Source organism: Halichoerus grypus, chromosome 11, assembly GCF_964656455.1.
Source record: "Halichoerus grypus chromosome 11, mHalGry1.hap1.1, whole genome shotgun sequence".
Lineage (NCBI taxonomy): Eukaryota > Metazoa > Chordata > Mammalia > Carnivora > Phocidae > Halichoerus > Halichoerus grypus.
The window spans coordinates 63,932,255-63,956,772 of NC_135722.1; the positions used below are offsets into that span (position 1 = coordinate 63,932,255).

A 24,518-nucleotide genomic window follows, 5' to 3' on the forward strand; every position below is an offset into this window, starting at 1 on the left:
GCACTGCAAAGGAAACAGTCAACAAAACAAAGAGGCAACCCACAGAATGGGAGAAGATATTTGCAAATGACACTACAGGTAAAGGGCTGGTATCCAAGATCTATAAAGAACTTCTCAAACTCAACACCCAAAAAACAAATAATCAAGTCAAAAAGTGGGCAGAAGATATGAAAAGACACTTCTCTGAAGAAGACATACAAATGGCTAACAGACACATGAAAAAATGTTCATCACCATTAGCCATCGGGGAAATCCAAATCAAAACCACATTGAGATACCACCTTACACCAGTTAGAATGGCAAAAATGGACAGGGAAAGAAAAAACAAATGTTGGAGAGGTTGTGGAGAAAGGGGAACCCTCTTACACTGTTGGTGGGAATGCAAGTTGGTACAGCCACTTTGGAAAACAGTGTGGAGGTGCCTCAAAAATTTAAAAATAGAGCTACCCTATGACCTAGCAATTGCACTCCTGGGTATTTCCCCCAAAGACACAGATGTAGTGAAAAGAAGGGCCATATGCACCCCAATGTTCATAGCAGCAATATCCACAATAGCCAAACTGTGGAAAGAGCCAAGATGCCCTTCAACAGATGAATGGATAAAGATGTGGTCCATACATACAATGGAATATTACCTAGCCATCAGAAAGGATGAATACCCAACTTTTACATCAACATAGATGGGACTGGAGGAGATTATGCTAAGGGAAATAAGTCAAGCAGAGAAAGTCAATTATCATATGGTTTCACTTATTTGTGGAACATAAGGAATAGCATGGAGGACATTAGGAGAAGGAAGGGAAAAATGGGGGGGTGGGGAATTGGAGGGAGAGATGAACCATGAGAGACTATGGACTCTGAGAAACAAACAGGGTTTTAGAGGGGAGGGGGGAGGGGGGATTGGTTAGCCCGGTGATGGGTATTAAGGAGGGCATGTACTGCATGGAGCACAGGGTGTTATACGAAAACAATGGATCATGGATCACCACATTGAAAACCAATGATGTATTGTATGGTAACTAACATAACATAATAAAATTAAAAAAAAAAAAAAAGAAGATGTGGTCCATATATACAATGGAATATTACTCAGCCATCAGAAAGGATGAATACCCAACTTTTGCATCAAATTAATGGGACTGGAGGAGATTATGCTAAGGGAAATGAGTCAAGCAGAGAAAGTCAACTATCATATGATTTCACTTATTTGTGGAACATAAGGAATAGCGTGGAGGACATTAGGAGAAGGAAGGGAAAAATGAAGGGGAAGGATCAGAGGGGGAGATGAACCATGAGAGACTGTGGACCCTGAGAAACAAACTGAGGGTTTTAGAGGGGAGGGGGGTGGGGGATGGGTTAGCCCAGTGATGGGTATTAAGGAGGGCACATATTGCATGGAGCAATGGGTATTATACACAATTATACATATTGCATGGGTATTATACACAAACAATGAATCATGGAACACTACATCAAAAACTAATTTTGTACTGTATGGTGACTAACATAACATAATAAAATAAAAAAAATATCTTGTAACAAACAAAAACAGAAACACAACATACCAAGACTTATGGGATGCAGGAAAAGCAATTCTAAAAGGTAAATTCATATTAATAAATGCCTACATTAAGCAACAAAAGAGATGTCAAATAAGAAACCTAAATTTATGCCATATGGAACTAGAAAAACAAAAACAAACTAGGCCCCAAAGTTAGCAGAAGGAAGGAAATAGCAAAGATCAGAGTAGATATAAATGAAATCAGTTGAAAAACAATAGAAAAGATTAACATTACAAATTTGTCTTTTAAAAAGATAAACACAATTGACGAACCTTTAGCCAAACTTCCCAAGCTAAAGAAAGTGCTCAAAAATTAAAATTATAAAGAGGAGACATTAGAATTGATACCACAGAAATACAAAGAATCATAAGAGGCTACTATCAACAATTATACACCAACAAATTAGACAATCCGGAAGAAATGGAAAAAATTCCTAGAAACACACAACCTACCAAGACTGAATCATGAAGATTGATTCATAAAACTGAACAGATCAATTACTAGTAAGGAGAGTGAATCAGTAATCAAAAACTTTCCAACAAAGAAAAGCCCAGGACCTGATGGTTTCACTGGGGAATCCTACCAAATGTTTAAAGAAGAATTAAGCCATTCCTTCTGAGAGTCTTCCAAAAAATTGAAAAGAAAGTATTACTCTCAAACTCATTTTACAAAACCAGGATTACCCTGATACCAAAATCAGACAAGAATACCACAAGAAAAGAAAATTACAAGGCAATATCCCTGATGAATATAGCTGTAAAAATCTTGAACAAAATATTAGCAAACAAACTTCAACAATATATTAAAAAGATTACATACCATGATCAAGTGGAACTTATCTCTGGGATGCAAGGATGTTTCAATATATGCAAAACAATCAATGTGATAAACTACATTAATAAAAGATAAAAATCGTACATCTCAATAGACACAGAAAGGCATTCAACAAAATTCAACATCCTTTCAGCCTAAAAATTCTCAACAAACTAGATATAGAAAGAATATATCACAACATAATAAGGGCCATATACAACAAACACATACTAATATAATAATCAATGATAAAATGTTCCTTATCCCCCTAAGATGAGGAATAAGACAAGGGTGCCTACTCTCACCACTCCTATTTAACATAATACTGGAACTCCTAGCCAGAGCAATTAAGGAAGAAAAAGAAATAAAAGGCATCCAAATTGGAAAGGAAGGAGTAAAACTGTGTTTTTTTTGAAGATAGCATAATCTTATATATAGAAAAGTCTCAAGACTCCACTAAAACGTTAGAACTAATAAATGAATCCAGTAAAGTCACAGGGATACAAAGTGAATATACAAAAATCAGTTGTTTCTATACACTATGAATAATCTGAAAAAGAAATACAGCAGTCCCACCTTATACACAATTTTGCTTTTCCCGGTTTCACTTAGCCAGTCAACCACAGTCCAGAAGCAGAGGATTCTCCTTTAGACTTATCAACAGGTCAATAGTAGCTTAGTGCTACATCACAATGCCTACACCATCCACCTCATTTCATCATGTAAATATGTTATCAACACATACTATCACAAGAATAATGAGTATAGTGTATTTTGAAAATAAAGGGAGTGAGAGATACCACATTCACACAACTTTTATTACAATATATTGTTATAATTGTTCTATTTTATTATTAGTTATTGTTATAATTCTTACTCTGTCTAATTTATAAGTTAAACTTTATCATGGGTATGTATACATAGGAAAAAAATAAAATATATAGAGATTTGGTACTATCCATGGTTTCAGGCATCCACTGGGGATTTGGAATGTATCCCCATAAATAAGGGGGGACTACTATAAAGAATACAATATAATTTACAATTGCATCAAAAAGAATAAAATACTGGGGCCCCTGGGTGGCTCAGTCAGTTAAGCATCTGCTTTCCGCTCAGGTCATGATCCCAGGGTCCTAGGATTGAGCCCTGCATTGGGCAACTTGCTCAGCGGGGACCCTGCTTTTCCCTCTGCCTGCTGCTCCCCTTGCTTGCGCTCTCTCTCTCTGTTAAATAAATAAATACAATCTTATGAAAAAAGAATAAAATACTTATGAATAATTTTAACCAAGGAGGTGAAAGACCTGTACACTGAAAACTATAAGACATTAATAAAAGAAGTCGAAGAAGATGCAAAAAAATGGAAAGATATCCCAGGTTCATGGATTTAAGATTTAATATTGTTAAAATGTCTATATTACCCAAAACCATCTATGGATTCAATGCAATCCCTATCAAATTTCCAATGGCATTTTTTCACAGAAATTTTTTTAAAAAAAATACTAAAATTTGTATGGAACCACAAAAGATCCTGAATAGCCAAAGCAAACTTGGGAAAGAATAAAGGTGGAGTCATCACACTTCCTGATATCAAACTGTATTATAAATCTGTAGTAATCAAAATAGTATCGACCATAAAAACAGACCAATGGAACATAATTGAGAGCACTGAAATAAACCCATGCATATATGGTCAATTAATATTTGATAAGGGAGCCAAGAATACTCATTACAGAAAGGATAGTTTCTTTAATACATAGTATTTGAAAAACTAGATATTCGTATCCAAAAAAAATTTCTTTTCATTATCTTACATCACTCACAAAAATTAACTCAAAATATATTAAGAAGGTCTGAATGTAGGACCTGAAACAATAAAACTCCTAAAAGAAAACACAGGAATAAAGCTCTTGACATGGACTTGGCAACATTTTTTTTTGGAAAGACACCAAGAATACAAGCAATGAAAGCAAAAGCCAACATGTGGAACTAAATCAAACTGAAAGGCTTCTGCACAGTGAAAGAAATAATCAACAAAATAAAAAAGCAAACTATAGGATGGAGGAAGATCATTGCAAGCCATATATCTGCTATAGGGTCCTATACAAAATATTTAAGAAACTCCAACAACTCAATAGGAAAAATATATATATATAAAAAAAAAAGAAGAGTGGGGAAAAAAGAAAGAAGAAAAGAAAAACCCACAAATGATCCAATTAAAAACAAGCAAATGACCTGAATAGACATTTTTCAAAAAAAAAAAAAGACATATAAATGGTTAAAAGTGCATGAAAAAGTGTTTAACATCATTAATCATTAGGGAAATGCAAATCAAAACCACAATGAGGTATCATCTCACACTTGATAGCATAGCTATTATCAAAAAGACAAGAAGAAAAGGGAAGAGAGAAAGAAACCCTTTTATACTCTTGGTAGGAATGTAAATTGGTACAGTCTCTACAGAAAATAGTATGGCGGTTCCTCAAAAAATTAAAAGCAATACTATATGATCCAGTAATCCCACTACTAGATATTTATCTGAAGGAAAGGAAGTCACTATCTTGAAGAGATACCTGCATCCCCATGATCATTGCAATAGCCAAGACGTGAAAACAACCTAAGTATCCACTGATGGATAAATGGATAAAGAAAACATAGGTCCTGCCTGCAGCTCTGGATGAGAATCCAAACCTCATTCCCTCCAGATGTACTGAGGACATGGGGGCTTCGGACTAGGAGAGCCTGCATGTGCAGTTCAAGCACTAAGGAGGCAAAACTGAGGATGGAGAATGGAGCCATGAAGATTCCAGTCCTGTGCACAATTTCCAGTCTCACCTTTCATGAAGCCCCAAACCTTCACCTAGTGTGATCTCCACTCCAACAAATATGCAGTGCCCTCTACAAGAAATGCACAGGACTCACCTCCTCTCCCATGGTCAAAAGTAAGAAGACTATGACTACAGTTGTTAATAAAAAACACACAAATATAGGTATCTTATGGATAAGAAAAACCAAAAGTATTGAGTTTTATATGTTAATTAGCCCACAGCATCCAGAGTTATTTAATTCCCTCTCTGATTCCAAAGCATAGAGATCCTGGACCCATGCCACATGTAGACTTTGGTTTTCATCTCTAAGTAAATACTATGGAACTCCTCGGATTTCATTATTCTTGTCTTATACACTAACAGTGGTTCTCCAACATTGATAGCAGTCTTCCAGAGCCACATTCCCTTCCTGCTCTTCGTCAACTCTATTTTTTAGATTTGTCTGCCATGGACCTGAATATTAATCAACTAAAAAAAAATCTATCTCATAATAGGGTTAATCAATTGAGGGACTTATCCCATCTGAAGGGATCATCCTGACCATCTAGTCCTTAAAATCCCCCGCATCAGAAAGGAGGAGTATAGGGGTGCCTGGGTGGCTCAGTCGTTAAGCATCTGCCTTCAGCTCAGGTCATGATCCCAGGGTCGTGGGATCGAGCCCCGCATCGGGCTCCCTGCTCCGCAGAAGCCTACTTCTCCCTCTCCCACTCCCCCTGCTTGTGTTCCCTCTCTCACTGTGTCTCTGTCAAATAAATAAATAAAATCTTAAAAAAAAAAAAAAAAGAAAGAAAGAAAGGAGGAGTATATGAGTCTAATGTTTCTGTCATGTACTGTCCCAATCCTCTAGGTCAAGGATGTTCAGATAACATAAAATGGCTGGGGTTCAGGAGGAATCTAGTTGCTGTATGTTGTCATTTAATAAAGGCAAAAAGAAAAAAGAAAAGAAAATATGGTATGTATACACACACACACACACTAGAATACTATTTAGCCATTAAGAAAAAAAAGAAGGAAATCCTGCCATTTGTAACAACATGAGTGGACTTTGAGGACATTACTCTAAGTGAAATAAGTGAGACAGAGAAAGACAAATGGTATATGATTTCATCTAAATGTGGAATCTAAAATAAACTGAACTCATATTAACAGAGAGAGTAAATTGATGGTTGCCATGGGCTGGGGAATGCAGGAAGAGTTGTTAGTCAAAGAGTACAACCTTCCAGTTACAAGAAGAGTAATTCTGGGGATCTAATGTGCAACATGGTGACTATAGTTAATAACACTATATTGTATATGTGAAAGTTGCTAAGAGAAAGTAGATCTTAAATGTTCTCACTATAACACCAACAGCAAAAACGTGGTAATTACATGAGGTTATGTTAACCTACTGGGTTATCATTTCACAAAGTAAGATAGACACTATAATCTAGTAATTCCATATCTATGTGTTTAGTTTAGAGAAACACAGGCAAATATGTCTCAAAGCATGTATGAGAAGGTTCTAGTCACAATAAACAAACAAACAAAAGAAACATCCTAGATATTAATCAATAGACTATGGACAAGAAAGTTTTGTAATGCTCTTATAATGAAATACTATGAAGCATAGGAAAAAAAAATCGATGAAAAGGAGCTACAACTATGCATAAGGAGAAATCTCATAGACATAATATGAAATGAAAAAGGCAAATTATGGCAAGGCAAATGCAATGTAATAACATTAAATATAGCTTGAAATATGCAAAATAAAATATCTTATTTATGGATACACATGTGTAATGAGACCATAAATAACACACACTTAAGTATTTTTAAACCAATGAACAAAAAATCCCCAAATGTTAACTGCTTTGCCACTAAAACATTCAAAAATATAAATTCATAACGAGGCCCAGAGGAATGAGTACTTTTACCAAGAATACACATAAGTTGATTAGAAAACAAGTGCCCTATAAATGGAATGACAACTAAATAAAAAGAAGTTATTCTGGAGTCTTTAGAGTTTTTTTAACTGCACATAGAAATAAAAACTAAATGTCATGTTTAAGTACTTTTAAACTATACTGCACACAGGTAAAAAAAAAATGCTATGTGCACATTTAAGTAAAACTTCTCTGAAAGAGGCAAAACGGATAGTATAAGTAGAAGGAGACTAAATTTTCTCAGATCTGCACTGCAATCCTGACTCTGCCTCACTGTGTGGTCTTAGCAAGTCATTAACATATCTCAACCTCACTTTTTCCATTTGTGAAATCCTCTGAACTTCAGTTTCCTCATTTGTAAAATTCCTACTCAATCATATTTTCAAAAGGTTTGTGCTTCTATTTGATGTCTGGCACACAGTAAGTAGGTGTTCAGTAAATGGTGCCTATATCAGTAGTCTGATATAGACAGAACAGAGTCTGATCAATAGAATAGAAATTAAGACAAAAACTGATATTGATGTTGGTTAAGCTATTTATTTTTTTATTATTCCAATTTATAATTACTGAAAATGAACCATCCAAATGGATGAAGACATACTGTGGTGTTCTAAACATACTACACTACAGACCTTCATATTCAATATGGGAAATCATGACTAAAGTACCCCACACACACATTTATTTGTATTCTCCTTTTCCTTTACCATTGATATTCTATTTATACCTTTAAAATTTGTTTTGAAAACAGATGAACATAGGGGAAAGGAAGAAAATATAAAATAAGATAAAAACAGGGAAGCAAATACAAGAGACTCTTAACCAAAGGAAACAAAACTGAGGGTTGCTGAAGGGGAGGGGGTGGGGAGATAGGGTAACAGGGTGATGGGCATTAAGGATGGGCACTTGATGTGATGAGCAGTAGGTGTTGATGTAACTGATGAATCACTAAATTCTACCTCGGTAACTAATAATACACTATATGTTAACTAAACTGAATTTACATAAAAAAATTTTTTTAAATAAAAAATAAAATTTTTCTTTTTTGTATTCCCATTTTCCTTTAATATTGATATTCTATTTATATTTTAAATTTTTGTTTTGCTTTTCATCATCTCAAATTCCTTTTGGAAAAGTATAGAAAATAAATACACATAAATAAATTTAAGTTCCTCTTTGCTTTTTTTCCATGTTATATAAAAGTAGCAAGATACATTTTCACCAAAATTGGAGGATATGTTTGGGATGATCTGGCTTAAAATATAGACTACAAAGCATACTAAAAGTCACTCAGTGGGCCTGGGGAGGTACCTCATAAAGATAAATAGTCATTTTCTTGCAGTTGGACCTGAGGTACAATAAGTGGTTCAACAACTGCTGAGAGGGAGAAACACGCCATATTGTTAAGATACAGAAAGAAAAAACAAACTCCGATTCCAAATATGTGCCCCAAATTAAAAGTCACAAGGTCAGATATTCCAAATTGACTTTTGATGGAGTGGCTTCTCAAGGACACAATTCTAAGTGTCATCCCACAAGGTCAACAAAAAACAGGCATTAATTTAATTAACTATGGTTAATGATTTTCCTAAGTCACACTGACAGGCCAATATAAATAAATGTATCAATAAATAACCAGAAACAACTAGTAAACAGGAGGTTTATGAACAAGCTACTGATGAGCTGGTAAAAATACTTGAAAAAATTATATGGTGGCAGTATATAAGGTGCATCACAGTGGATTAAAACCAGTAGATTTAGAACTGGCTTTGAAAACTTTTCAGGTACACCTCATCTTTGTTCATTTCCATCTTACAGCATTTGAAGTTGTTGCTCTCTCTGCTTGGAATTCTCTTCACGATTCTCTTCTTGGGCCTTAGTCCTCATTTCATTCAGTTTATGCTTAAATGTCACTTCCTCAGAGAGACCTTCTTTAACTTCATCCAAAGTATCCCTATCATTCCTTTTCATCTTACCCTGCTTTATTTTCCTTTATAACATTTATTGATTTTTTGGTAAATTATACATACTCTGAATAAGGGGGAAAGGAGATACTCAATAATTTTCTGAGCAAAATCACTTACTCTGTTTAGTTATGTCATAAATTTGCAGCCTAAAACCTAGGTTGATATGAGTACCAGGAAAATCTGAACCACAATTTTTATCTCATCCACTTCATTGCTTTAAGTAAAAAAGCATATGTAAACAAGAAGAAAAAAAATAAGCAGTGTTTGAATTTGAAGGGTTTTTTATCTTAAAAATCAGGTGGTGTCCTACATTAGGCTGCTGACATACTTTTTCTATATTATATAAGCTTACAAAATACTCCTGGAAAATATCTTCAATGTGTTTTATCTTTAGAGAGTCCAAAGATTAATGAACCTCATAAAAATGATAAATTAAGGATTTCAGAAGCACATTTGCAAACTAAACCATTAAAGAGTCTGAGCTTAGAAAAAGTTAAGGCTAAATGTAGAAGACAAAATTATGAAACTCTCAAGAAATACAGGAGAATATATTCATAACCTCAGGTTGTGGAAGATTTTTTTAAACCTAGACACAAAAAGTACCAACCACAAAGTAAAAGTGATACCATAAAAATAACGAAAAAATTCCATAAAATAGGATACCTATATTATGTATAAATAACAAAAAAGAACTTATTCACAGATTTAATAACCAACTCCCACAAATCAATAAGAAAAAAGCAGCCTAGTAGAAAAATGGTCAAAAAGCTTGAACAGGCACTTTACCATATATATATATATATATATATACACACATATTTATATATGTATATTTATATACATTTATATATATTATATATATTAATGTATATAATATTAATATATTATATATAATATTATATATAATTAATATATAATATATATATTAAATATATATATTAAATATATATATATATATTTATATATGGCCAAAAAACATACAAATCGATTTTTAACTTCATTAGTAATTAAAGCAATGCAAATTAAAACCACAATGAGCCAATGCCTATCCACTAGACTGACAAAAGTACTAATAATATAAGTTTGGGCAAAAATATGGAACAATGTGAAATCATCACTGTTGCAGAAGTCTAAAATCGTACATTTTGGAAACACTTCAGCAATACCTACTTAAAGAGAAGAATCACATTCTCTGAAATCAGCAATTCGTCTTTTAGAAATATACCCTATATGGTTGGGCATCTGCCTTCGGCTCAGGTCATGATCCCGGGGTCCTGGGATCGAGTCCCGCATCGGGCTCCCTGCTCCTTGGGGAGCCTGCTTCTCCCTCTGCCTCTGCCTCTCTCTCTCTCTGTGTCTCTCATGAATGAATAAATAAAATCTTTAAAAAAAAAAAAAGAAATATACCCTATAAAAACCCATGTGCAACAGGATACACATACAAAAATTTTCTTAGCTGTTTATCAGCTGAAGAGTGGATACATTATGGCATAATCATACTACAGAATACAATACAGCAATAAAAATAAACAAATTAACTATTAACTATTCTCTACAACATAGCTGAATCTCACAAACACAATCCTGTATAAAAGAATAAAGACCCTAGAGTGGCTCTGTGGCGGCGGCGGCGGCGGCGGTGGCGGCGGCTAGTCATCCGCACCATGAACGGCTTCAGCAGCGAGAAACGCGCCGCGCCCTTCACCCTCGAGTACTGAGTCTTCCTCAAAAATGAAAAAGGACAATATATATCTCCATTTCATGATGTTCCAATTTATGCAGATAAGGATGTGTTCCACATGGTATTTGAAGTACCACGCTGGTCTAATGCAAAAATGGAGATAGCTACAAAGGATCCTTTAAACCCAATTAAACAAGATGTGAAAAAAGGAAAACTCCATTACGTTGCAAATTTGTCCCTTATAAAGGATATATCTGGAACTACGGTGCCATCCCCCAGACTTGGGAAGACCCAGGACACAATGACAAACACACTGGCTGTTGTGGTGACAATGACCCCATTGATGTGTGTGAAATTGGAAGTAAGGTATGTGCAAGAGGTGAAATAATTAGGGTGAAAGTTCTGGGCATACTGGCTATGATAGATGAAGGGAAAACTGACTGGAAAGTCATTGCCATTAATGTGGATGATCCTGATGCAGCCAATTACAATGATATTAATGATGTCAAGCAGCTGAAACCTGGCTACCTGGAAGCTACTGTGGACTGGTTTACAAGGTACAAGGTTCCTGATGGAAAACCAGAAAACCAGTTTGCTTTCCATGCAGAATTTAAAGATAAGGATTTTGCAATTGATATTATTAAAAGCACTCATGACCATTGGAGAGCATTAGTGACAAAGAAAACCGATGGAAAGGGACTCAGTTGCATGAATACTACAGTGTCTGAGAGCCCCTTCAAGTGTGATCCCAATGCTGCCAAAGCTATTGTGGATGCTTTACCACCACCATGCGAATCTGCCTGCACAGTACCAAGAGATGTGGATAAGTGGTTCCATCACCAGAAAAACTAATGAATATTCTGTGGAATACAAGCTGATATTGCTGCATCTTATTCATCTGGAGTATTAGATGCAAAAGTAGTAGCTTTTCAAAGCTTTAAATTCATAGAACGAATCTAACTAAAGCAAATTCTGCTGCGACCAATATATTCAGAATGTTATGCATCTAAAAGCATTTTTCATATCTCAACTAAGATAACTGTTAGTACATGTTTCAATATCAAAGCAGTTGTTGTAATTTGGAAGTCATTTGTGAATAAATGTGCAAGACGAGTGCATGTTGGATGTATATGTTTACCATGTGCTAGAAAATAAAATTATTTTGCTGAAAAAAAAAAGAATAAAGACCCAAAAGAACACATAATTTTTTTCAATTTATATAAAGTTCATAAGCAAGCTAACTAAACTATATATTTAGGGATGCATACAGAAGTGATAAAGCTTTAAAGAAAAGGCAAAAAAAAATGACAACCATAAAACTCAAGATAACAGATGCTTCTAGGACTAAGAAAAAAGTTAGAAATTGGGAAGACATAAGTGAGGCTTTGGGGATAGTGCTAGTGTTCTATTTCTTAATCCGCACAGGAATTACACAGATGTTTGCTTTATGGATATTAATTATACTTTACAATTACTTTTTTGTTTTCAAAAAATGTTAAATTTTAAAAGATTGATAAAAAATTATAGTTTTACTTGACACTTTTTCTCTCATTCCCCTATTTATGATCCATCAGCAAATCCTAATGCTGCTGATCACAATATATCCAACATCTACCCACTTCTCACCTCTTTGGTCTAAGTTAATATTCTCTTTGTGTTCCACTGCAGTAGTCTCCTAACTGGTCTCCCTACTTCTACCACCTTCCCCCATTGCCTATTCTTCATAGAGTATCCAGGGTGGGTCTTTTAAAACATAAATCAGATCACATCCTTCCTCTGCTCAAACATTCTGTTGCAGTCATACTGTCATGCTTGCTGTTTCTCCAATATGCCATGCATATTCCTACCTCAGGGCCTTTGCACTTGCTATTCTCTCTGCCTGATCCACTCTAGAACCAGATATTTGCTCAGAAATTCCTGGTTTGGGCAGGAATGTCACTTTTTCAGAAATGTCTTCTCTCTACCTTACATAACACTCTTTATCTCCCTATTGTGCCTTATTTTTTTATGGTGCATAAGCTGACATATTTAATATTTTATTTATTTTATATCTCTCCTCACTGAGTTATAAGGTCCATGAGAACAAGAATTTCATCTATTTTGTGAACTGATGCATCTCTAGCTTCTAGAATAATAAATAGCAATATAATATACACTCAGTATTTATTGAGTTGATTAAAAAATTAAAACAAATATACCAAAGTTTTAACAGTATTTATATCTGGGTAGAGGGTAAATATCTTCTTGATCTCTGTATATTCCAAATATTCTACTTTGAATTTGTATTTTTATAATCAGAAAAATAAGCTATTGTTCTAAGACAGAAAAATAATACCTAGCTTAGTACCTGACAAATAGCAATCAATAAATGTTTATTAACTTGTTAATTAATTTAGATGAGGAAGGCTAACAATAACTGACTTTACTTATATATGTACACTTAACTATCTTTGTTGATGTTGAAACATTTAAAAAGTAATATAGTTTATTTAAGATCGTCATATTTTCCCACTTTTTGTTTTGCTTCCTCCTAAAACACAAGAAGGGTAAAAGTGGGTTTTTATCATGAAATGCTGTCCAGGAAATCTTTACTCTGTATCACTGATTTTGAAGCTTATGGTTTCACTTACACAAAAAATTTCAGTGATTTTTCATGGTTTACATAGATGGATTTCTTTTACTCATGGTACAAAGAATCCTGATTCTGTCTGCACCTAAGTCCTGAAAAGAAACAAGAACTACAGCTTTTCTTCAAAAGACAACTTATATAGAAATTAAACCAATGCATGTTAAAGGAACCAAAAGCCTAAAATATCACACTCAAGAGACTAGTTTAGCCCACAAAAGCTATTTCTTATTCTAACATGAATTTCTAAAACGTGAAAGCATTCTCACAATTTGGGAGCATTATTTTCAGAACTAACTGCCTCAATGTATGAAGCACATTGACTACCTGAATGCATGCAGAGGACAGCAAGCAACCAAGATGTGGAAAGCTCTGGTTTGTCACAGAAAGAGAATTTAAAGACAAGATATATGGAACCTTTTCTTCTGAGAGAAAAAAAAATCTAGCTGTCTCAAAATTTTTGAAGCATTACCATGTAGAAGTAAAATTTTCCTATATATCCAAAAGGCAGACCTACGATCATTTCATTCAACAAATATTTACTTCAGAGTTGCCATGTGGCAGACTCTCTTCTATGTACTAATAGCATATAGTGAACAAAAACACTGGGGTAATGGGTTAAAAAGCCATTCATCGGGGTGCCTGGGTGGCTCAGTCATTAAGCATCTGCCTTCGGCTCAGGTCATGATTCCAGGGTCCTGGGATTGAGCCCCGCATCGGGCTCCCTGCTCAGTGGGAAGCCTGCTTCTCCCTCTCCCACTCCCCCTGCTTGTGCTCCCTCTCTCGCTTTCTCTCTGTCAAATAAATTTAAAAAAAATTTTTTTAAGCCATTCATCTATTAATCATTGATTAATTAGAACCACAATTGTGATATAAGCTAAAAGAAGAGGTACAGAGCACCATGAGTGTATATAACAAGAGGATTTAATCTAATCAGGAAGGTCATAGAAGAATCAACTTAAATGATTCTGCTAAAATCTAAAGATAAAGGTTAGTTTGGTGAAAGATGAAAGGAGATTGGGAAGAGAGCTTTCTAGGCTGAAGAACAGCACATGGAAAGACCCTATAGAATCAAATAAAGAGGGGCACCTGGGTGGCTCTGTCGTTAAGCATCTGCCTTCAGCTCAGGTCATGATCCCAGGGTCCTGGGATCAAGCCCCGCATCGGGCTCCCTGCTCAGCAGGAAGCCTGTTTCTCCCTCTCCCACCTCTCTCTGTGTCTCTCTGTCAAATAATTAAAAATAAAATCTTTAAAAAAAAAAAGAATCAAATAAAGAAAGAAAAACTAAAAAAAAAACAGTGTGGCTAGAACTGACTGGTTAAGAATCATATAATATAAAGCTGAAGATACAGGCATGGCCAGACTATAAATTACTAGTAGGCCATAATACAGAATTTGTTTTTATTCTAAGAACAATAAGAAGCCAATAGGTTGTGGAGTTATTAACTTCAAGAATTCAATAACATCTATCTAAGAAAGATTATAAGAATTTAACCACTAAATGCATCCAACACTAAAATGGTCTGCCTCAGAGACTGAGCATCCCCTTTAGCTAGTAATCAAGTAGAACCTGAATGATCACCTTTCAAGAATAGTATATAAGGAATTAAACACATCTTGAAAAGTTACTCCTAAACGTCTCATTCCTGAAATTCAATGATTCAATTATTTAAATGCCAAATACAGATTTTACAAAACACTCTAAAACCTGAAGCTTCAAAATGGAGTATTTATTGTTCATATCAACATGCAGAATTAAAATATTCAACTGCTGCTTCCTGGTGTTTCTCCAGAAGGATCACAATGTTACACAATGGGAGATCCATTTTCAGTCTAGACTGCCATCGAGGAATGGCTCTTTCTCCACGTCCACTGTCAAGACACAGGCAGAGGGTAAGCCTAATGGAAGGAGTGCTCAAGCAAAAGATAGCTGGTGGGACAAGCTGGAAGGGATTAGAGAAACAGAGATAACAAAGAACTCCACCCTGGAGCAGAACAAAGATTATTTTCTTGGCCACATGGCTGAAGGGTTCTTATCTCTCCCTTAGCAAAGTAAATAGAAGATATCAGAACACACTATGTAAGTATTTTACTTGAAGTAAATACATATGCTGAAATTATCTGAAGAATAAATGCATAGAGTTCTTATTCTAGAATATAGGTTCAGATATTAAAAACTAATATTTTATTGTCTTCATCAATAATTAAGTGCCTATGGATACCATCTCTATAAATAATATAATCTGATTTGTTATCTATTGATAATATAAACATATCTATCGATAACATAAGTTAAACAGTGCCTATTTTACTATTTGCTATCAAAAGTGGACAAAATCATCACTTTATTAAGCACTATCTTCACCAGGCTCATTTCTGATGAAAGTAGTATACTATGTTATACTAGTACTAACTTCTTCATATCATATTGTTAGAGTAGGCACATGATAGTTGGTGCACAAGAAAGTATATAGGACATTCACTTACAGGGGGTTCTCCAAATGGCTTATTACCACCCCCAGCCCCTTCTCATTTCAATGTCTAATTCTTTCCTATCATATATCATATAGTATCATACATATTCCATCAAAATTTGAATTCTTTCCATTTTGAACTCTCTTTTCTATTTAGCCAGAATCATTTTGAATTCTAACACAGTGCTTAAAATGACAGCCTGATGCCATCTATAAGTATGACGTTCATGGTCTCTGTTCCACCACTTAAATCATTGAGGAAAATTACAAGAACAAGAACCAGCTTTTTGCTTTCAGAAGTCCATTTATAAAAGACTAAATCACTTAAGAATAAGTATCAATGCAATATCAGTGCCATGAATACAGAATATATGGGTCAGGGATATTTGCTCTGCACATGAAGAGAAGTCACAGAAATGAAGCAGGAAATAAACACTCACTAGCTCAATTATAGGTCTAGATTAAGAATAAGCTTATTTTTGTTACTGTCTATTCATCTGGATAATGTTGGAATTACTTTTGTTCTGAAACACCCACATACTACAACCACAGTGAACCTCTTGGCTTATAGATTTAATATGTCTACAGAAAAGATATTCAAATTCAGATCTCTTTTTCCTTTTAAGTACATCTAACGTTTTATATGATCATTACTAAACACAGTAACATTGACATAGGTCAATGACTCTTGAAGTTTACAGAAAACAACGTTGAAAGTATAAAATCTAAAAATTGTGGCAGGTAAAATAGAAATTACTGTTTTATTACTAACTACAGTATAAAATGACCTAGCAACTCACATTCATTAAGAAATAATAATGACTCCCTTATATAATATAGTTCTTTCTTCTTTCCCCATCTCATCTTTACTTCCTTCCCCCTTGTCCATCCCAGAAGAAAAAAAATCCCTTAAGCAGCAATAGTGGCCTAAGGTAGAAAGCTGAACTTGACACAACTATGTTAGGCTGAGCTGGAATTAACATTGAGTAAAAATCCATCCATCCACCCAGGCCTACCCTTTCTCAAACCTCTAAAATACACATTCCTTTTTTTCTTTCCATCTCTCTCAACTAATAATTCCTCACATCAAACACTCCATATTGCTTAAGCAATTTCAGTAAAAAAATTCTGTCTGTCCACTCCTCTGCACAGTCACTGCCTTAGAAAAACTCACCATTATCTCTGAGTTGTGCTCCTCAAAAGCCTCATAACTGGTCTCCATGATACCTTTCATTCTCATCCCACTTTCATTCATTCCATACACTCCAGCCAACCTAACTCTTAAAAAGCATGCACTGATATATCTTGCCCTTGCTTAAAACCTATCAATAGCTTCTTAATGTATTTAGAATACAATCGAAACTACTTGACATTGTAAACAGGATCCTGCATGATCTTTCACTTGCACATCTCTCCATCCAGTTTCTAGGCCTCTGTCCTCTTTCATCATTTCACTCTAATCAGGCCTTTTTTACTTCCTGGAATATCCACTCAAAGCTTTCCAACTGCAAGACTTGTGTATTTACTGTTCTCTCTGCCTGAAGCACCTTTACCCCACTTCATCTAGCTACTGCCTGATTTTATTGTTTTGCTTTTAATGGATCCAAACTGAATTCATTATAATTTGTGGTCCATGTCATATTCTCATTATCGGTCCATGCAAAGCCTTCTCCATTCATTTGAGTTTGTTTGCTTGTTTGTAATATAATCAATACCCATGAAGGCATAATTTAACATGAAAACTAGAAACCTGGCAATAACTTGCATCCACCTGTATGAGCCTGCCATACTCTATTCCCTGCCGATTGCCACACAAGATAAAAACCACTATTCTACATTTCTTTTCATCATTCCTTGCTTCTTACTGTGTTTGTGTCTGTATTCTTAGAAAGCCTACTTTAACTTTAAAAACCATGTATCATGCTATAAGTAATTTTTTTAACTTTTTTCATTCAAAGTTATATTGCTAAGATTCATCCATACTGATACATATAAGACATATAACACATTGACAGATATGACTATGTAGCTATTGGTAAATCATTTTGAGTCCTGAATAAGACTGCATTGTGTGATTTGAACAAATTGTCCTTTTCTTAACAATATGTAAGAATTCTTCATATATTCTTGACATCCGTTCATCTTCTCCAAATTTATAGCTTCACTTTTCCATTTTATTTAGTATTTCTTTTGATGAAAGGAAGGTCATGATTTATTTTTTTTTAAGATTTTATTTATTTATTTGACAGAGAGACAGTGAGAGAGAGAACACAAGCAGGGGGAGTGGGAGAGGGAGAAGCAGGCTTCCCGCTGAGCAGGGAGCCCCACACGGGGCTTGATCCCAGGACCCTTGGATCATGACCTGAGCCGAAGGCAGACGCCTAACCGACTGAGCCACCCAGGTGCCCCAGGAAGGTCATGATTTAAAACTTTCCTTTTATAATAAACATTCCTTGTAATTTGCTCAAAATAACTTTCCATATCATAAGCTTCAAATAATATCCTCCAGTATTTTTTTACTAAACATATTAAACTTTGAATTTGACATTTAAGTCCTGATGAATGTGAAGTTTATTTCTGTGTATGGTAGAAGGTAAATACTCAGTTTTTTTCCATGAAGTAAAGCAGTTTTTTTTCTACCTAGGTTTACTGAATAGTCCTTTCTTTCCCCATTAATCAGCCATACCACTTCTGTTGTACAGGTATGTGAATTTGTTCTGGATTTCCGATCATATCCCATTGGTCAATTTGTCTATCTCTGTATCAGTACCATACTAAGAATTCTTTACACTAGTCTCATAATAAGTCATTATATATAATAGAGCAAGTCTTCTTCAAGAGTACTTCTTCAGCAATACCTTGGTTATTCTTAGCCCTATAATTTTCAATATACATTTTAAGTTAACTCATCAAGTACCAATGAAAAATGCTTTTGGAATTTCCATTGGAAATACATTGAATCCATAGGTAAATCTGGGGAGAACTGATATTTTTATATTGGTTTCTTACAAATCAAAATGATACTTATATCAATTATTTAGGTTTTCTTTAATAACTCTTATTTTAATTTTTATAATTTCCCTGCAACACCTCAATGGAAAAAAAAAAGAATTTTTCATAAAAGACTGAATGCAAAAAGAAAAAAAAGGCCTAAGATACAGAAAAAATGACAATAAGGAAAGATTAGACTGGATAAATTTAAATAAACACTATATAAAACAATAATAATGCTCCCTCTGGTCCAATGGCAACATAGAAAGCTCCTGAACTCACCCCCTCCCATAGACACACTGAATCTGTTACAGGATTTTTTCTCCATCGGTACCCGCGGTTCTTGGTCACACCACTTGCAAGAATGAAGAGGTAGACCAGACAGAGTGGTGGGCAGCAAAGCAAGGTTTATTGAGTGATAGAAAAGTGATAGTACAAAGCTCCTGAAGAGGGAGGGGACCCAAAGGGGTTGCCACCAGATTTTCTGCGTCTAGGGGTTCTTAATGGGCTTGTTGGCAAGCTGTTTTAATCTGATTAACCCTCCCAGCATCTGTCATCCAATCAGGTTTTTGTCACCTATCTATCACCTGGGGAAGGGTGGAGGGCTCTTTCCAAGGTGGTGTAAAATCCTTTTAAGGGTGGTTTACTCTTTGGGCACTGGAGGTGAGAGGGGGCTTGTCCCTGCCTGCCTGCCTTCCAACTATCCTTCATCAAATTTATAGCTACACACAGAACAATTCCCTTGAAAAAAAATACAGAAACTAGCTGAGTGACTCCTACAAATCAGGCAAACAAGAAAAATCCCACATCAAAACAGGGCTCAGTGCAGAGGCAGCAGACAGAAATATCCATCTCCCATTCTTTCCCTGAAAGAGGACTATTTGCATATTTTATAGCTGCAGCCAGAGTATCAGGCTCCTAATTTAGCATACAACTAAGGCCAACTCCGATGCTCCCTGAAGACTGAGGAGGCTGGCAAGAGTCATCTCCACAGTCTTCCTCTGCCTAACTCCAAGTCACTGACAGCACACTGAAAGGAGTTTGTGCACATGTCTGGATCCCCAGTTTTTGTAACTGCTGTACAGAGGATGCACTCTTAGGTCGCTTGGCTGTGGTGGCAAGCAAGTCTTGCATTTGCAGTTACAATGAAACTGTAGAAAATAAAGAAACGGTTCTTAACTAGCTATACCTCTACGCTCAGCACAGATAACAGCAGTCAGAAACATCCATCTTTAAGTCTTTCCTTGAAAAAAGTCCATTTACATATCTTAAAAGCTGCCAGCCTGAGGGGCATGCTTCTAATTCAATAAACATCTAAGGGCCAACTGTGATCCTTTCTGGAGATCCTGAAGGCCTGCGGTACTGCCTCCATGCTCTACCCCTGGCCAGCTCCAGGTTGCCAGTGTCTCCTTAGAACAAATTATACACATGTCTGGTGCTCCTGCTTTTGTAGAAGCCACCAGGAGACGTACTCCTTGATTGCCTGGCTCTGGCGGCCAGCAGGGCTTGCATTTGCAGGTCCCACAGGAGTATAGCAAACAAACACAACTTCTTTATTTTATTTATTTATTTGAGAGAGAGAGAGAACAAGTGGGAGGGGTAGAAGGAGAGGGAGAAGCAGGCTCCCCACTGAGCAGGGAGCCCAACTCAAGTCTCTATCCCAGGACCCTAGGATCATGACCTGAGCTGAAGGCAGACACAAGCAACCAAGCCACCCAGGTGCCCTAAACAAAGACAACTTCTTAACCAGCTACCACCCTGGGGCTCAACAAAGAGGGAGCAGACAGAAATGCCCATCTCCCAGTCTTTCTCTAAAAAGAGTGTTACTTCCATATTTTAAAATCTGCTGCTTGAAGGCAGGGCTTCCAATCAGCCTGCAACTAAGTGCTGACAGAGATCTACACCTCTGGAACAATGACAGGTTGTGGCACACATCCAACTACCGGGAGCCATTAAGAACAAAAAAGAAGGCGTGGGCAATCATAAAGATTTGAGAGACAACCAAGAGCTAGGGCTGGACTGAAGAAGAAAGTTCATCTCCTACACAAGACCACTCTATCAAGACTGAGAGGGATGGCTATTTTATCTAATACACAGAAACTAGCACAAAGAATCAAGTAAACTGAAGTAAAAGAATATGTTCCAAACAAAAGAACTAGATGAAACTCCAGAAACAGACCTTAATGAAAGAGAAATAATTCTTTATACACCTGATAAAGAGTCCTAATAAATGGTAATAAAGATGCTCATCGAGGTCAAGAGAACAATGCATGAACAAAGTGAGAATTTCAACAAAAGGACAAAAAATATTTAAAAGTACCAAATAAAAGTCACAGAGTTGAAGAATACATAACAGAGATGAAAAATTCAATAGAGGGTTTAAAATCAGACTAGATCAAGCAGAAGAAAGGACCAGCAAAATCAAAGACAAGGCAACACAATTCATCCAGTCATAGGAGCAAAAAGAAAAAAGAATGAAAAAAAGTCAAGACAACTTAAGGGACTTACAGTACACCATCAAGCAGATCAATATTTGCATTACAGAGGTCTCAGAAAAAGGACAGAGAAAGGGGCAGGAATAATGAATGAAAACTTTCCTAGCTGAGCAACAGATATCCACAGAAACAAACATCCAGACAGGAAGTTCCAAATGAAATGAACACATAGAAACCTATACTGAGATACAACATAATTAAACAGTCAGAATTAAAAATAAGAGAGAATCTCAAAAGCACAAGAGAAAAACAACTTGATACATACAAGGAAGCTCCCATAACACTCTCAGTAGATTTTCTAGCAGTAACTTTGCAAGCCAGAAAAGAGAAGCATAATACAGTCACAGTGCTGAAAGAAAAAAAAAACTCCCACCAAAGAATACTTTACCCAGCAAACTTATCCTCAGACCTGAAGAAGAGATAAAGTTTTCCAGAAAAGCAAAAGCTGAAGGAGTTCATCACCACTAAACCAGTATTACACGAAATGCTAAAGGGAGTTATTCAAGGTGAAAAACAAGAATGGTGATTAGAAACAAGAAACATATTAAAGTATAAATCATACCAGTAAAGACAAATATATAGTTAAATTCAGAATATTCTAATGTTGTAATGATTGTAGGCATGTTATTTATAAATTTAGTATAAAAGTTAAAAACAAATTTATTAAAAAGAAATATAATTACAATTTTTGTTAATGGATACACAAGGTAAAAAGATGTAAGTTGTAACACTGAAAACATTAAAACTAGTTGAGGAAAGAGGAAAAACATACAGTTTTAATGTGAGTTTGAACTTAAGTTGTAATCAGCTTACAATAGCCTGCTATAAATGCAAGATATTTTATAGAAGCCTCATGATAACCACAAATCAAAAACCTATAACAGATACACAAAAAATAAAGAGAAAAGAATCTAAGCATACCACTACAGAAAATCATCAAATCACAAAGGAAGAGATACAGAAAACAATTAACAAAATAGAAACAGTAAGTGTATACCTATCAATAAATATTTTAAATGTAAATAGATTAAATTCTTCAATCAAAAAACATACAGTGCCTGAATGGATGAAAAAACAAGACCCAACTATATGCTGCCTAGAAGAAACTCACTTCAGATGTGAGAACACACACAGACTGAAAGTGAAGGGATGGAAAAATACTCTATGCAAATGGAAATCAAAAGAAAGCAGGGGTAACTCTACTTATATAAGACAAAACAGACTTTATGCCGAAGACTGTAATAGAGACAAGGAAGGTCATTATATAATCATAAAAGGGTCAATCCAACAAAAGGACATAACATTCGTAAATAATTATGCAACCACCATAGAGGTACCTAAAAATATGAAGTATTTATTAAGAGACGTGAGGAAAAATTAGACAGCAATACAATAATAGTAAGGGATTTCAATACCCCATTTTCAGCAATGGATAGATGTCCAGACAGAAAATCACTAAGAAAACACTGAACTTAAACTACACATGAAACCAGATGGACTTATGGAATATTTATCCAAAAGTGACAGAATACACAGTCTTCTCAAGTACACATGGAACATCCTCCATAAGAGATCATATATTAGGCCACAATTCTAGTCTTAATAAATTTAAGAAGACTGTAATCAATCAAGCATCTTTTCTGACCACAATGGTATGAAGCTAGAAATCAATTACAAGAAAACAAAAATACAAAAATACACAAAATCTTGGAGATTACACAACATGAACAACCAATGGATCAAAGAAGAAAACAAAAGAGAAATTAAAAAATACCTTGAAACAAATGACAATAGAAATACAATATACCAAAATTTATAAGATGCTGCAAAAGCAGTTCTAACAGGGAAGTTCATAGCAATAAATGCCTATATTAAGAAACAAGAAAGATCTCAAATAAACAACCTAACTTTACACATTAAGGGTTTTGAAAAAGAACAAATTAGCCAGAAGACAGTAAAAAGGAGGACATAACAAAGATAAAAGTGAAAATAAATGAAATAGAGAAAAAAAAGACAATAAAAAGATCCATGAACATTAGAGCTGATTCTTTGAAAAGATAAAATTAACAAGCCTTTAGCTAGACTCACCAAGAAAAAAAAGAGAGAGGATTCAAATAAATAAAATCATAAATTAAAGAAGAGACATAACAACAGATACCACACAAATAAAGAAGATCATAAGAGACTACTATCAACAACAATTAGCCAACAACATTGGACCAATTAAGAGATGGATGAATTCCTAGAAACATAGAACCTACCAAGACTGAATCATGAAGAAATAGAAAATCTGAACACACTAATTATTAGATAGGAGATTGAATCAGTAAGCGAAAACCTCCCAACAAAGAAATATCTAGGACCAGATGACTTCCCTGGAGAATTCTATCAAACATTTAAAGAATAATTAATATCAATTAATTCAAACCCTTCCAAAAAATAGAAGAAGTGGGAATGCTTCCAAACACATTTTACAAGGCCAGGATTACCCCAATACCAAAACTAGATAAGGACACCACAGAAAAGGAGAATTATAAGCTAATATCTCTGATGAATACAAATGCAAAAATTCTCAACAAAACATCTGCAAATTCAATTCAATAATACATTAAAAGGAGCATACACCATGATCAAATGGGATATATTCCAGGAATGCAAGGATAATTCAACATCCACAAACCAATGAGTGTAATACACCACATTCACAAAATGAAACATGAACATTATATGACCATCTCAACAGATTCAGAAAAAGCATTTGACAAAATTCAACATCCATTCATGATAAAAACTCTCTTACCAAACTGGTTTAGGGGGAACATAACTCAACTTAAGGGACAAGTCCATTACTAACATCATACTCAACAGTGAAAAGCTGAAAATTTTACCTCTAAGATCAGGAACAAGAAAAAGAAACCTACTCTCACCTTTTTTATTCAACATAGTACTGAAAGTTCTAGCTAGAGAAATTAGGCAATAAGAAGAAATGAAAGGCATCTATCTAGGAAAAGAAGAAGTAAAAATGTTGCTATTTGCAGATGAATGATATTATATACAGAAAATCCTAAAAGTTCCACCAAAAAGCCATTAGAACTAATCAACAAATTCAGTAAGGTTGTAGGATAAAAAATCAACATATAAAAATCTAGTCCATATCTATAT

At 35.0% G+C, this 24,518-nt stretch overlaps 1 protein-coding gene and 1 pseudogene across 8 annotated transcripts in view; one reads left to right on the plus strand and one right to left on the minus strand.

Annotated features, from left to right (window-relative positions):
• DLG2 (discs large MAGUK scaffold protein 2) overlaps window positions 1–24,518 on the minus strand; it is a 2,206,895-nt gene that overhangs the window by 2,086,271 nt on the left and 96,106 nt on the right. The gene's annotated exons all lie outside the window — the stretch shown is intronic.
• On the plus strand, window positions 10,709–11,955 carry LOC118529356 (inorganic pyrophosphatase pseudogene; annotated as a pseudogene).